This window comes from Panthera pardus, unplaced genomic scaffold, assembly GCF_024362965.1.
Source record: "Panthera pardus isolate Hobbes unplaced genomic scaffold, ASM2436296v1 HiC_scaffold_27, whole genome shotgun sequence".
Classification (NCBI taxonomy): Eukaryota; Metazoa; Chordata; class Mammalia; order Carnivora; family Felidae; genus Panthera; species Panthera pardus.
Genome location: NW_026526843.1, coordinates 30,177,467 through 30,192,043, shown reverse-complemented (window position 1 = coordinate 30,192,043; position 14,577 = coordinate 30,177,467). Strand labels below are relative to the sequence as shown.

Genomic DNA, 14,577 nt, shown 5'->3' with positions numbered 1-14,577 from the left:
TTGGTGTCTTCTCCTCTTCCAGTGGTTCCATTTTAAGGGGGTGCCTGGGCGGCCCAGTCGCTTGAGCGTCCGACTTTGATTCAAGTCATGATCTCAGGGTTTGTGGGTCTGAGCCCCGTGTGGGGATCTCTGCTGCTCAGCAGAGAGCCCGTTTTGGATTCTGTTTCTCTCTCTCTCTCTCTCTCTCTCTCCGCGTCCCTCCCCTGCTCACACTCTCTTTCAAAAATAAATAACCATTTTTTAAGAATGAACAAAAAGGGGGTGCCTGGGTGGCTCAGTCAGTTGGGTGTCCAACTTCGGCTCAGGTCATGATCTCGTGGTCCGTGAGTTCGAGCCCCGCATCGGACCCTGGGCTGACAGCTCAGAGCCTGGAGCCTGTTTCGGATTCTGTGTCTCCCTCTCTCTCTGACCCTCCCCTGCTCATGCTCTGTCTCTCTCTGTCTCAAAATTAAATAAATGTTTTTAAAAAAAATTAAAAAAAAAAGATACTTAGCATGCCTCCAGTTCTGCCTTTTCTTTCCCTCCATCGCTCCTCACGCACCCCCCCCCCCAGGGCAAACCAGTAGAGGCTCAGAAAGAGCCACCTGACGCCACCCCCAACACTTTAGATCCTCCGGGGGGCTGCAAATGCAAAGAACCTGGCCTACAGCGTTCTTTCTGCCATCTGTCTAGTGGCCTCAAAGCCTAGCTGATGCGGAGCCCCCTTCTGTCCTGTCAGTCCACCCATCCTACGATTAAGGGAGGGCTCCGGTCTTACAGTGAGCATTACAGTGAATACAATGAACGAAACTGCCGAGTCCTTACTCGGTGCCGGGCAAGCGCCGTGAAAACTGGTCTCACGGGCAGTGTTGACTGAATCCTCACAAAGCCCTATGAGGTGGGCATTGCTACTTTCATCCCCGTTTCCCGGAGGAGGAAACGGAGTCTCGCTGAAATGAGGTCACCCGTGCAAGGTCGCACAAGCAGTAAGTCTTAGAAGAGCTAGGACTCAAATCCGGTTCCGGAGGATTTCAGAGCCCAGGACTCAGCCACCGTACTCTTCCTCTTCGTAACTTGGCCAAATGTGCTCCTGCCCCCAAAGAATCTCAGGTCTTGGCCTATGAAAGGACCCGAAAATCGGACAACTAGCCAGGTCACTATCAGCCCCTAACATCTTTTGCAAAGATTCATTGGCCATGTTAACAATGAAGAGTCCTGCTCAAAACGGGGTCCCCGGACACACTTATGGTGGAGGTGTCACACAGTATTACAGGGGACAGGTCTACAGCATGGGCCCCTTGGGTGGCCAGGCTGAAGTAGGGCACCCACAAGGGAAGCAGGAAGCATGAGGACCCTGGGGGAGTCAGGGTAGAGCCAGAATTGAGTCAAGGGCCCCCGAGGATGGATTTCGCTGCTCAAGTCCTTCCCCAGCAGAGTGGCTTTTAATTTTATGACGTATTTGTTGTGGTTTCTGTGATTACAGCTCCTAGCATTCAATGATCCATCTGTTTTGGGGGTGTGTGTGTGTGTGTGTGTGAAAAAATCTCCAAAGAGGGGGAAAAAGGCAAAGGGCGAAAAGGGGGTGGCAGTGCTGGGGCCGGGCGTGAGTTCTGCGTGGCCGCGGGGATTCTGTGCGCCACGACACAGAGGCTTCCTGGCCTTTGAATTCGAAAGGCACGGAGGAGAGGAGGGGGAACCAGGAGAGAGAAAAAGGAGGAAGAAAACCAGGCCACAGGAAGGTGCCCCCACGACAGGCCGCACTATCCGCCTTCTATGAAGGTTACCTTGTAGCTTTTTGGTTTCATCAAGGCCCTTTACGCTCACGGGGTGGGGGGGGCGGGGGGAGGTCATCTCAGCTTCACCTCCTAGGTACCGTAACTAGCCTTTCACCTCCCGGTTCTGAAGGGCAAGAGACAGGGGTCTCAGAGCGCCCTGTGCCTTAGCAGGGGTGGAGGGAGGAGAGGGGAGAAGAACAGGGGACGCCGCCGTCCGCAAGAGGCACACGCCTCCTGAAATGAAAACGCATCCAAGAATCCGAGAGCCCTGGTCATTCTCGGTCAAGGTGATACCTGAGAGCCTAAGGCGTCAGATTTTCTTAGCCCTGAGCCCCACAGACAGCCCTGCAGCCAGGCAGCGGGAGGCAGCTGCGGCCTTGGAGTCACAGGAAGCCTTACCCAAAGGTTCCCCGACCCCGAAATCTCTCCCTTTCCCCCAACCGTGACATTGCCGTCCCTTGCCACACGGCCCCAAATACCCACCATTGCAATCATTCCCTCCGAACCAAAGTCAGAACGGTCTCTCCCAGGACCCCCCCTCTCCTTACCACCCCGAAGTCCTTATGCAGACCCGCAATGATCCTCCCTATTCTGCAGATGAGGGAGACTGAAAGGCTGAGTAGCTGCCCAGGGTCCCACGCGAGTACGGGGGGAAGGCAGGATTTGAGCCGAAGTGGCCGGGGGCCCAAGAGCGCTGCATAAAATGACGCACTCCCTGGTGACGACGGACCAGGACACGTGAGGGACGCGAGAACGGTGTTTGATCAGGAATCGGGAGGCCTGGGGCCTGACTCTCCCCTTCCAACGGTTTCTCTTTGTGGCCTTGCCGCCCAGTGATGCCTCCTCACTGGGCCTCAGTTCCCCCATGTGTAACGTGAGGAGGTGAACCAAAACCTATCACGTGCTCTCTTATGACGTCCTATGACAAGGACCCAAAGGCTAAACTCTAGGGTAGTGACTACACGGCGGAGGGGTCTGTAGCCCCGAGCGTCTGGGACCAGGAAGCCGGAATGTGCGTTGCTAGGATGTGTGGTACAGGGGGCCAAGGTGAGGCCAGAGAAGCGTGTCCGAAACACGTTGCAAAGCCAAGTCCAGCGGGGAGCAGCAAAGCCAAGCCAGAGAACTAAGATCGAGACGTAAAAGAACGAGGGAAGGCGAGAGTGAAGAGGAAAGAGCAAACGAAAGAATCAGGGAATCGAACTCGTGCAGCCACGGGAAGTTCTAAAGGCTGCTTTTGTGGGTGGCTCCGTTTATAGCAGCAAAAGGGGGGGGGCGCCTGGGTGCCTCAGTTGGTTAAACGCCCAACTTAGGCTCAGATCATAATCTCACGGGTTTGAGCCCCATGTCGGGCTCTGTGCTGACCGCTCAGAGCCTGCTTTGGATTCTGTGTCTCCCTCTCTCTCTGCCCCTCCCCCTGCTCATGCTCTATCTCTCTCTGTCTCAAAACTAAATAAAACATTAAAAAAAATTTTTTTTTTCTTAAATAAAGCGGCAAAAAGGACTACAAGGGACCTATCCGTGTAAAGCTGGGGTAATCATGAGAGGCCTGATAGATGAGACCCACCTTAAGATGGGCCCTCTGCCGGGAAGAAAATTTGTTCACAGCTTAAGCCCTGAGGAACTTACTGGAAAGTCAGCGTGGGTGAGTTAGGGTGGGGCAGCGAGGGCAAATGACAGCCACGGACCCCGGGTGACCGGGAAGAGCCTAGAAACTCTGGTCCACAACGATGTGCTTGGAGCAGTGAGTCACGGGCGGCACCTGCCTCCCTTACATCCCCTCTGCCTCGGGGTCAAGTCTGCTCTCATACCTGACTCTCAGACCTCTTTGGTCCAGTGCCTGGAAAAGAAGCCAGAAGCTCCTGGAGCGCTCCTGACGGGCCACAGGAAGGAGGCTCTAGGACTGGGGACATTAGACAGCAGCTGATTGGAAAAAGGAGCGCCCCGGAGCCTGGCTCTAGTGCCCGGGGGCAGCGCTTAAATGGGGGTGGGAGATGGCCGGCCCCCCTCTCCCCACCCCCCCAACCCCGACGGACACTGCTCTGTCGTCCACTTGAGGGTGATTTCCACTTGGAAGCACACAGCCAGCGTCCGAGGAATAAATGAGATAGTCCGTGAAAAAGAGCACAGTGCCCCGGTACAAAGTAAGTGCTCACTAAATAGTAGGGTTTTTCTAAAAACTACAACAGATAGGGACGCGGGTGTGGGAAATGAGTTCGAGGCGGAAGTCGACATCCCGTATAACAAACATGGATTCGTGGGCCCTCAGCCCCAGGGATTCTGATTCCCCATTGGCGGCGGGCCCAGAGATCTGCTTGTTCTATAAGCTCCCAGGCGGGTCTGAAGGAGAGGGTCCCAGGCACCCCGCTTTAAGGAAACCCTGTTGTGAATCATGACTGGGGCAGCCATGTCCCAGAAATGGATGGCAGGGCAAGGGTAGTGAAGAAACAGCAACTTGAATGATATCTCGAAAGAACTGTGATCACAAAGGAAGGTATTTTGTTTTTCTAATAAACATCTCTAACACGTGAGCCCCCAGCGGGGCCCATAGCAACTTTTGGAGATTTGACATTCCAGCTTTGCTGTTAATTAGCCGTGAGGCCTTGGCCCGCCAAGTCCCTCCCCTGGGCCTGTTTCCTCACCGAAGAGCTAAGGAATGCAATTAAACTTGGAGTCTAGGATTCCTTTTATCCCAGGCATTCTAGGATTTTCTGATTCATTGAGATAGACAATCTATCAAAATCCCCAGTTCATCCCCAGAGAGGCCAGATTCTGTCGAGGCCCACTCTAAACCCCGCCTGAGCTGGCCAACAGGGGACCAGCCTACAGAGCAGACCCTTCAGAAGCCTGTCAGTATTTTCAGAAAACTCTCCTACTTTCAGATTGTTTAGAAACCTAAGCTATTCTTTCCATTTTAAAAACGCACAGGGGGCGCCTGGGTGGCTCGGTCGGTTAAGCGTCCGACTTCGGCTCAGGTCACGATCTCGCGGTCCGTGAGCTCGAGCCCCGCGTCGGGCTCTGGGCTGATGGCTCAGAGCCTGGAGCCTGCTTCCGATTCTGTGTCTCCCTCTCTCTCTGCCCTTCCCCCATTCATGCTCTGTCTCTCTCTGTCTCAAAAATAAATAAACGTTAAAAAAAATTAAAAAAAAAACACACACACAGGCTGTGGAAAATAATATGGGGTTGCCTTTAAAACTTAAAAATAGGATCACCATATGATTCAGTAATTCCACTACTGGGTATTTATCCAAAGAAAATGAAAACACTAATTCAAGAAGATATACGCACCCCTATAATTATGGCAGCATTATTTACAAGAGCCGAGATAGGGAAGCCATCCAAGTGTCCATTGAGAGATGAATGGGTAAAGAAGACGTGATACACACACACACACACACACACACACACACACACACACACTGGAATATTACTCAGCCATAAAAACTGAAATCTTGCCATTTGCCATAACATGGATGGACGTAGAGGGCATTGTGCTAAGTGAAAGAAGTCAGCCAGAGCAAAACAAATACCATATAATTTGACTCAACTCATATGTGGAATTTAAGGAACAGAGCAAAAGAATAAACGAAGAAACAAAAGAGACAAACAAAAATCAGGCTCTTAAAGACGGACAACAAACTTGTTTCCACGGAGCCAGGAGATCATGACCTGAGCCGAAACCAAGAGTCAGACGCTCAGCTGACTGAGCCACCCAGGCGCACCCCTCCCCCCAAAACAAATATTTTTAAAAAATCTTTTCAAATCAGGAATCCATCCCTATCAGGGAGCTCCCTGCTTCCTCCAAGTTGGAATAAGCAAACGCAGGCCATTTCTGCACGAAATAAGGATCTTTGACAACTGACGTCTGGAGCCACGGGCGCAGGAGAAACAAACATTCATCACCTGTCACAGTAAAATGATCTTCTTCAACAACAGGTGATGGAGGAGGAGTGGGGACTGGGGACTGGAGACCCCCCCCCCCCCGCCAAGTATCACAAATGAACAGTGAACTAACACAGAGGCCTCGTCCGTATGCTTTATGTAGACTCATGGGAGTAGACGTTCCCTGCCTTCTCTACTAGGCTCTGCTTAACATGTGGGTAGGCAGGTGTGCTCCCAGGACCGTTTCCTCTCCCCAACCCCCCCTCCCCCATCATGGACGTCAGGAGAGTCTCCCTCTGACTTGCTTCTCTGTCCATTTCCCCTGGAACATTTGGGTTTAGGGCAAAGGAAGATTTGATGCAGCAAGATCTGAAGGAGGGTGGGGAGGTGACACGACCCACAGCTTATATGGGCCGGGCCTTGGCCCCTGGGGCCCACAGGACAGAAGATAAGAGATAAGGACCTGGCTGATGTAAAAACGCAACAGGACTTTATCAGTCTTCGGTGGCAATCTTTTCTGAAATACAGTTGCCTACTGTTTGTTGCTCTGTCCTTACCCCTATCTAGGTGTTCCCACCCCTGTGTCACTTGTTTCTGTCCTTTCTTGTTTCTGTTCTTTATTTTGAACACCTCCCTCGTATGCTATGGTAGATAACTGAACAATATTGTTATAATCTTGTTGTGTTTGCGACAAGGAAAACAGCTTCGAATGTTCAGATTTGAGGAGTAAAATGTTCTGTTTCCCCTTTCAAAAAAAAAAAAAATCAAGTTGCCTTAACAATATGGAGCCCTTTGTTAATTTTTTCCCATTGAGCCTGGGCCCCAGTAGATGGAACTCTTCCTCTCCCTAGAGGGCTCTGAGGGTTTTAAGGACAGAACCTCAAACAACGAAGATCTTCGCAAGCTGTGTGGCCTAGAACAAGTCATATCATTTCTTCATGCCTCAGTTTCCTCAGCCATGTAATGAATCTGTCTGCGAACAGAATTTGGGAGACGGAGGGAGTAGGTGTTTTGCTTCCTGGGCAAGTCACTGAGCTACTCAAAATCTAAACCTCCTTCTCTGTCAAGTGGGGCTAAGAGCAGTGCCTTCATCATAGGCTACCTGTGAGGACTCATCCGTTTAAGAACTGTTTGTTGAGCCCTGCTATGTGCTAAGAAGAGATCAGAACAGGGCGCAAAAAAAAAAAAGAGAAGGGTCCTGCTCTCACAGGGGACTTGGTGAACTAACTCACGGAAGGCTCTGGGCATGAGCGTAACGTATAGTAAACACTCAGTACATGTAAGCTATTCTCATGATTACTCTCCCAAGGTATTAATGACCTATGGCCCCTGTTCTTCATCAGTGTCCCGAAAGCACGGGGTAAGACTTCCTGCAGTTATCGACACTCTCCAGGACCCCCCTGGTGGCCCGCTTTGTAAAGTGACCATCGGCACCGAGGGCTACGGCCCAGGGCTGCGTGAGCACAAAGCCAGCTGGATCCAACCCCTGCCCTTTGCCCGTTATTAGCCACTGGGTCCACCGGCCACAGATACGGCTTGAGTTTGAATTCCAGATGCCCACCGAGCCACCCAGGCGCCCCGGACTTTGGCTCAGATCATGATCTCCCAGTTTGTGGGTTCGAGCCCCGAGTTGGGGTCTGTGCGGACAACTCAGAGCCTGCAGCCTGCTTCGGATTCTGTGTCTCCCTCTCTCTCTGCCCTTCCCCTGCTCACGCTCTGTCTCTCTCTCAAATAAACATTAAAAAAATTTTTTTAATGAAATAAATTCCAGATGCCTAGGAAACCCACTGTCCCCAGAAAGCCTCTCTCTGGGCACACAGAGCACGATGGCTTCTTTCAGGGAACCCCCAGGCTCAGGTGAGGCTGCTCACGTCCCTCATGAACACTATACTTGTGACCAGCTCAGAGCCTGGTGCTCTGTCCTTTGTCCTCACCTGTCCCTGAACAGTTCAGCCTGCTCTTCTGGACATGACACTGGCCCAGCAGAGAGAATCCTTTCCCTCTTTCCTTCTCTCAAGAAAGGACTAAACAGGGACACCTGGGTGGCTCAGTCGGTTAAGTATCTGACTTCAGTTCAGGTCATGATCTTGTACTCTTGAGTTCAAGCCCCGCATTGGGCTCAGTGCTGACAGCTCGGAGCCTGGAGCTCAGAGCTTGGAGCCTGGAGCCTGCTTTGGATTTTGTGTCTCTCCCCCCAACCCCAAATGCCAAGCTTCTGTGCGCACTTAGAGTGGCTCCTGGACTCTCCTGCCACACGCTTGGCTGGGTGACAGAGGGAGGAGGACCCGACGTCGTGAAGAGCTCCCGGTTTCCGTCTGCTCTCCGACACAACCTCCCCACGTCATCTGCGATATTAAGGCGACTCTACCGAGGCAAGAATTTTGTGCCGTCTAAAAAAAGAGCACTCTTGTGTGCAGACTCCTACCATAAATCTGACACTTACAGAGGGCTTTGTGCTATTCAGACCACTTCCGGGCGCCTGGGTGGCTCAGTTGGTTAAGCATCCGACTCCTGGTTGGTTGCAGCTCAGGTCATGATTTCACAGTTCATGAGTTCGAGCCCCACGCTGGCTCTGCACCGTCAGCACAGAGCCTGCTTGAGATGCTATCTCTCCCTCTCCCTCTCTCTCTCTGCCCCTCCCCTGTTCTCTCTCTCTCTCTCTCTCTCAAAATAAATAAATAAACTTTAAAAAAAAACCCCACTTCCATAGCCATTTGACCCTGATGATCATTTTTATTATTCCCATTTGGCAGATGAGACAACCAAGGCCCAAAGAGGCATGCCTGTGGTAATGCCGTGAGGGTCCCATTTTACAGATGAGGAAACTGAGGCTCAGAAGGCTTCGATGACTCAAGACCATAAAGCTAGAAAGTGGTAGTCCGCTGAAGTGGAGTCTAATATGGAAGCCACTCAGCCCATGGGGCTATTTAACTTCAAGTCCATGGGGCGCCTGGGTGGCTCAGTCGGTGAAGTGTCCAACTTCGGCTCAGGTCCTGACCTCACGGTCGGTGGGTTCGAGCCCCGTGTCGGGCTCTGTGCTGACAGCTCGGAGCCTGGAGCCCGCTTCACATTCTGTGTCTCCCAATCTCTCTGCCCCTCCTACGCTTGTCCTCTCTCTCTCTCTCTCTCTCTCTCTCAAAAATCAATAAATAAACATTTTAAAAAATAAATGAAATAAAATCAAAACTCAGTTCCTCAGTCACACTAGCCACACTGCAAAGGCTCAATAGCCACAGGTGGCTAGTGCTTCTCATTAGCGGACAGAACAAACCACAGAACCTTCTATTGGATGTTGCTGGTCTAAATAAACACTTAGGGTGTTCCTCTTCAGACCACAACTTTGGTCACGTGTTATTATTTTCAGGCGGGGTTTCTCAAGGTTGACACGACTGACATGGGGGGCTGGAAAATTCTTTGTTGTGGGGCGGGCGGAGGGGGGGAACCTCTTCCTAAGCGCGGCAGGATGTTCAGAGGCATGCCTAGCCTCTACCCACTAGATGTCAGTAGCACGCCTTTCCCCTCGCTGTGACAACTGAAAGTGTCTCCAGACGGGGCCAAAGGTCCCTGGTGGGGAGGGGGGCAAAATCACTCCCCGTGTCCCTGCTGGGAGCCTGTGGGTTAAGGTTAGTAAGGTATACGAACGAACGAACGGCAACTTTTTCGCTACCTTAACTTGGCCTTCTGAAAACAAGCTACTTCACCCAACCTCGCTTCTCCTACTGAATCGTGACTTACAGCAATTTGCATCGAGTGGCTGGTTTTCATAGCTATTGGAGATTTCATGATGGGGCGCCTGGGTGGCGCAGTCGGTTAAGCGTCCGACTTCAGCCAGGTCACGATCTCGCGGTCCGTGAGTTCGAGCCCCGCGTCAGGCTCTGGGCTGATGGCTCGGAGCCTGGAGCCTGTTTCCGATTCTGTGTCTCCCTCTCTCTCTGCCCCTCCCCCGTTCATGCTCTGTCTCTCTCTGTCCCAAAAATAAATAAAAAACGTTGAAAAAAAAAAAATTAAAAAAAAAAAATGGATTGGTTTATAAACCTAGAAGAACGTTAGAGCAAAAAAATCAATTAGGAAATGACAGAAGCAGTTGCATACTACATTTTGGCTACTGATGTCCGGAAACAACAAACAACAAAAAATTGTGCCACTTGGGAAATTAGTGAAAAAAATCCCCCAAACGCCCAAGTGGGCCCAACAGAAAGGCTTGCAGAGGATTCCGATGGAACTGGTATAAGCATTCTCATATAAAATGCTGAAATTGGCTACTGATGAAATAATACACTTTTCCACATTTCAAATATATTCCCAAGGAAACGAAACCTCCCTGCAGCAAATGGAACCCTCAGAATGCTGCTAAAGACCAAATTAAACCTGCCAACTACACCTTCTGAGAAATCTCCAAAAGCGTTTTTAAAATTAAAAAAAAAAAAAAAAAAAAGCTTTTAAAACCATTTCCTCCTAATGACTTTTTCCAGAGTTAACCATTTTAGCGGCCCCTGGGTGGCTCAGTCGGTTAAGCGTCCGACTTCGGCTCAGGTCAGGATCTCGCAGTTGGTGAGTCTGAACCCCGCGTCGGGCTCCGTGCTGACAATGTGGGCCTGCTTGGGATTCTCTCTCTCTCCCTCTCTCTCTCTCTCTCTCTCTCTCTGTCCCTCCCCTGTGCTCGCTGTCTCTCAATATAAATAAATAAGTTTTAAAAATATATAAATGAATGAATGAATGAGTAAATAAATAAAATAATGAATTCCGGGGTGCCTGGATGGTTCAGTCGGTTAAGCGTCAACTCTGATTTCAGCTCAGGTCATGATCTCCTGGTTTGTGAGTTCGAGCCCCAAGTCTGGCTCCGGGGCTGACAGTGTGGAACCTGCTTGGAATTCTTTCTCCCTCTCTCTCTCTCTCTCTCTGTCCCTCCCCTGTGCTTGCTCTCTCTCAATATAAATAAATAAGTTTTAAAAATATATAAATGAATGAATGAATGAGTAAATAAATAAAATAATGAATTCCGGGGTGCCTGGATGGTTCAGTCGGTTAAGCGTCAACTCTGATTTCAGCTCAGGTCATGATCTCCTGGTTTGTGAGTTCGAGCCCCAAGTCTGGCTCCGGGGCTGACAGTGTGGAACCTGCTTGGAATTCTTTCTCCCTCTCTCTCTCTCTCTCTGTGTCAAAATAAATAAAAGAACAAAAAGAACTTTCCCGGCTGAAGCGGGGGGGGGGGGGGGTTGGTGGGGGGGGGGCGGGGGCTGGGACAGGGCCTTGAGGGCTCCCCTTTGGCTCTCACGAATGGAAAGTGCGTCAGACAGATGCCACAAGGTGAATGCAGGTTAGCAAAATGCAATAGCCAGTCCGGGCCCCTTGCCAGAGGACTGGAGTTAACAGCCTTTCTTCTAAAACTAGAAGGAAAACAAACAAACAAAAACCTGAAAAAAGAGAAGGAAGCAGAGTGCCTCCGGGGTCTCTAATGACCACTTTACACAATTCCAGCGAGGAGTGGAAGTCGGGTCTAAGCTCGGGGGCTGTGGATACACATTTCTGGTGCTTTCTGCCGGCTCACGTTCGGCCTCCCCAGCTGGAAGCTCATGCAGGGCCGGGCTCTGCGTTCAGGAGCACAGGAGGCAGGTGGAATGGGGAGACAGTGGGAGACTCAGCTACTGGAAGGATCTGCGGGGTCAGGCCTCTTCTAGCACTGGGTGCCAGGGGCCCTGGTCGGTCAGGTGCCCTCCCGCCGAGGCGCTAAGCCTCACCTTCCCGGCTCCCGTTCTTAGATGAGGAGAAGCCCACTAGTACGACGGGAGGGGCCCACCGGCCCGGCACGCTCCCCGAGATGACCACCAAGCACCAGAGTGACGCAAAAGCACTGAAGTCCCATGGACACGCGCGCTGTCGGGAATAATCCATAATCGCCTGCCAGTCTGACGGGGAGACGGGCCCTGGAGCCCAGGGTGGCAGTGTGCTGGTCTAGGGGAATCACTTAACATCTTTGGGGTCCAACTTCTTCACCCTTAAAATAAAGGCGTTTTCACCCATGTCACCATTACGGGATCTTTTCTGGCAAGTTCTTTTGCTTTTCCTCCGTCTCCTCCTTCACGGGCACGTAGTTATGGCAAGACTACTTGTATTTTCTCCCTTCTACCAGTAAGCATTTTCACTGATCCCTTGATAAATTCCTGCTGTCACCGGCTGTCATACCATGTGTATAAAAGTAACGGGACTTAGGGGGCGCCGGGAGTGGGGGTGGGGGGCTCGGCTGGTTAAGTGTCCGACTCTAGGTTTCGGCTCCAGTCGTGGTCTCACGGTTCGTGAGTTCAAGTCCCACCCACATCGGGCTCCGTGCTGACAGTGCAGAGCCTGCTTGGGATTCTCTCTCTCCCTCTCCCCTCTCTCTCTCTCTCCGCCCCCTCCCCTGCTTTGCGCACTCTCTCTCTCTCTCTCAAAATAAGTAAATAAAACTTAAAAAAAATGAGAGCAGGACTTAATAGCTAGCTACCTTAAGCAACAGCTGTATCTACAATAACCAGCTCAGAATTTAAACACCAAAACGGGTACCCTCGCAAGTGGAGTAGAGCAAGGTATCAGTGAGGCTGGTGGAAGGCCTGGAAGCATATGGGTGGCTCCGAACACAGCCATTTCCACCAGTGGCCAAACACCCCGAACACCTCCGATTCATAAAATAAAGGTCCCCACCTACTGGTAAAATCGCGACCCCAGGCGTGATCTGGACAGGAAACTGAGCCAAGCCTGTGTTTCCACCCTGCGTTTCGACTTCCAAAGCCTGCCTACCGGTGGCCCCTCGAAAGGCTACAAACCCTCCCGATATGGCCAAGCTGTGATTCTAGGTCGCCCCCCTTGTTGGGGCCGTTGGGGGACGGAAGGTGGGAAAGAAGCGAAGCTTACCGTGTGGGGGGAGGGGGGCAGCCAAGGAAAGAAAGAAAGGGAGGAAGAAGGGGAGGGAGGGAGCCCTGGGAAAACTCCACCAGCTGGGAGGCCGAATACCGTCCAGCGCGCAACATACTCGGAAAAACGAAGGCGACTCGGGGAGATTTAACGCGGTTTCTCCACTCATCCAAATCCCGCGCTCTCTTTCCGTCCCTTCCTCCTTCCTCTCGGCTCTCCCATTTCTGGCCCGGGTTCCTCCATCTGCTCCGGTCTTCCCTTACATTCCCTCCTCCTGAGCTCATACCTCCCACCCCACCTCTTGCAAAAAGCTTCTCAAGGGTGTCCCGGTTCAGTCGAGAGCATGCCTTCAACACATGCTTGTGGCCTGGCTCCAGAAAAAAAAAAAAAAAAAAAGGCAAACTTTCTTCCAGTGTTGAGCACAAAGCTTGCTCCGGAGCAGGTACACAGTATTTTGGAACGTCTACGGAGCCTCTGTGCCTGTTAGGTCCTTCGAGGGACTCCGAGCCACTTACTCACAGAGGCTGTGGCTCCTTAACCTCCTTAAATGCCTCCTTTTACCTTCTCCCATCTCTTCAGCCGTCTGATGAGCTCAGGCCTTCAACTGTGGCTACAGGAGTAGCCATTGGTCCACGAGTGTCTCTTGTCCACACCCCCAACGACCTCAGCTCCCCTGATCCCCTCCACGGAAAGCAGACATCAGGATGAAGGGGCCTCCGAGGAAGGCCGGTCCGTTTGGCCGCAAACAGGAGAATCTAATTATGAGCGCCCAGGGAAGAAGGGCTGGACGCTCGCCTGGGAGCAATGACATTGCCATGATCACCTCCCACGGCAATGGCTCTATCCTCGCTGGCCTCCCAGGCACGCCCGGACCATGCCCGCCGACCTCTCTGTCATCTGGGACTCCCGGTGAATGACACAGAGGCGTAGACGTCTACCCAGGGGCGCTCCGCTGCCAGTTTTGAAGCAGCAGCAAAAGGGGGCAGTCAGTCTACGCACACAACCTCCGTGTCTGAACCACCTCCGTTCAGCACTCCAAACGGAGGGCCGCAAAGAATCACACGGAACAGTGCTTTGGGCCGGCAGGTCAGGGGCTGTCAGTCCCGGTCTACAGAAATGCCTTTCCAAGAGAGGAGAGAGCACGGCGGGGGCCAAGTGCACCCCTGCAAACCCTCAGCTGTTGGAGACCTGCAGCCAGTGAGGTGAATCTCTGGCCGGGATTCCAGGTTCCAGCTTCATGAATGAAAATGGAAAAGAATCGTGTACCCTCGCGTGCCCGATTACTGCGAAGGTTATTCCTAACAGGGGCTACTAGTCAAGGAAATTAACCTTGTAAAACCCAGATCGGTGGGGTGCTTTATTTCAAGACGACTTGGGCTACGCTTGGACACGTGCAAGCTGCAACCTGTAGCTTTGCCCCCGTCTCTCCTCCCTAACCCGCCTGGTTTATAAACATCGTCCTCGTGCAGCTGTCCCTTCTCAAAACCCTCGAGCCATTTGTCACACACGCTGGCGCCGGCGAGGCTGCACGAGTGCCACAAAGGACCCCTCGCACCCCGAGAGGTTGGGCATCACCCACCCGCGCAGGGAAGGGGACTCCGGGAAGAAGGGTATTGCCCGCGTGCATCCCTACCGCTCGGCGACATCTTCCCTTCGGAGCGTCCCCTCCTCACCTTGGCGAGGAAATGAATCCACAACCGCCAGAGCCCCGGAGAAACCGTCCCGCGTTCCGGCCGGTCCCGGGCTCCCTGGGACTCAGGCGAGGCAGGTGCGCGCAGCGGCTGCCGGAGCCGGGCGGGGGGGGGGGGGGGGGGGTGTTGGGGGAGGACGGAGTCTGCGGGCCCACGCCCACCTGCGCCAGGCTCCCCGCGCGTGCTGCCCCCAGGCGGTGGGCGCGAGGCCCGCGGGTTCGAGCCCCGGGTCCGGCCAGGACTCGCTCCGCGCTGGTCCTGTGGGCGGCGAGCGGTCCCCGCGGCGGAGGCCGAGGGCTCTGCCACCCTCGGCTCCGGGGAGCCTAGTCGGAGCCCTGACTGCACCCCGCCACTTACTCTGGAGT

The 14,577-nt window shown here is 52.7% G+C and overlaps 1 protein-coding gene across 1 annotated transcript in view; it reads right to left on the bottom strand.

Annotated features, from left to right (window-relative positions):
* The window catches only part of KIAA1210 (KIAA1210 ortholog), a 55,267-nt gene extending 40,981 nt beyond the window's left edge, over nt 1-14,286 (bottom strand). Inside the window, 1 exon segment of the mRNA XM_053892115.1 lies at nt 14,195-14,286. The gene's annotated coding sequence lies outside the window, so the exon portion shown is untranslated.
* Nucleotides 14,287-14,577: the final 291 nt, after the last annotated feature.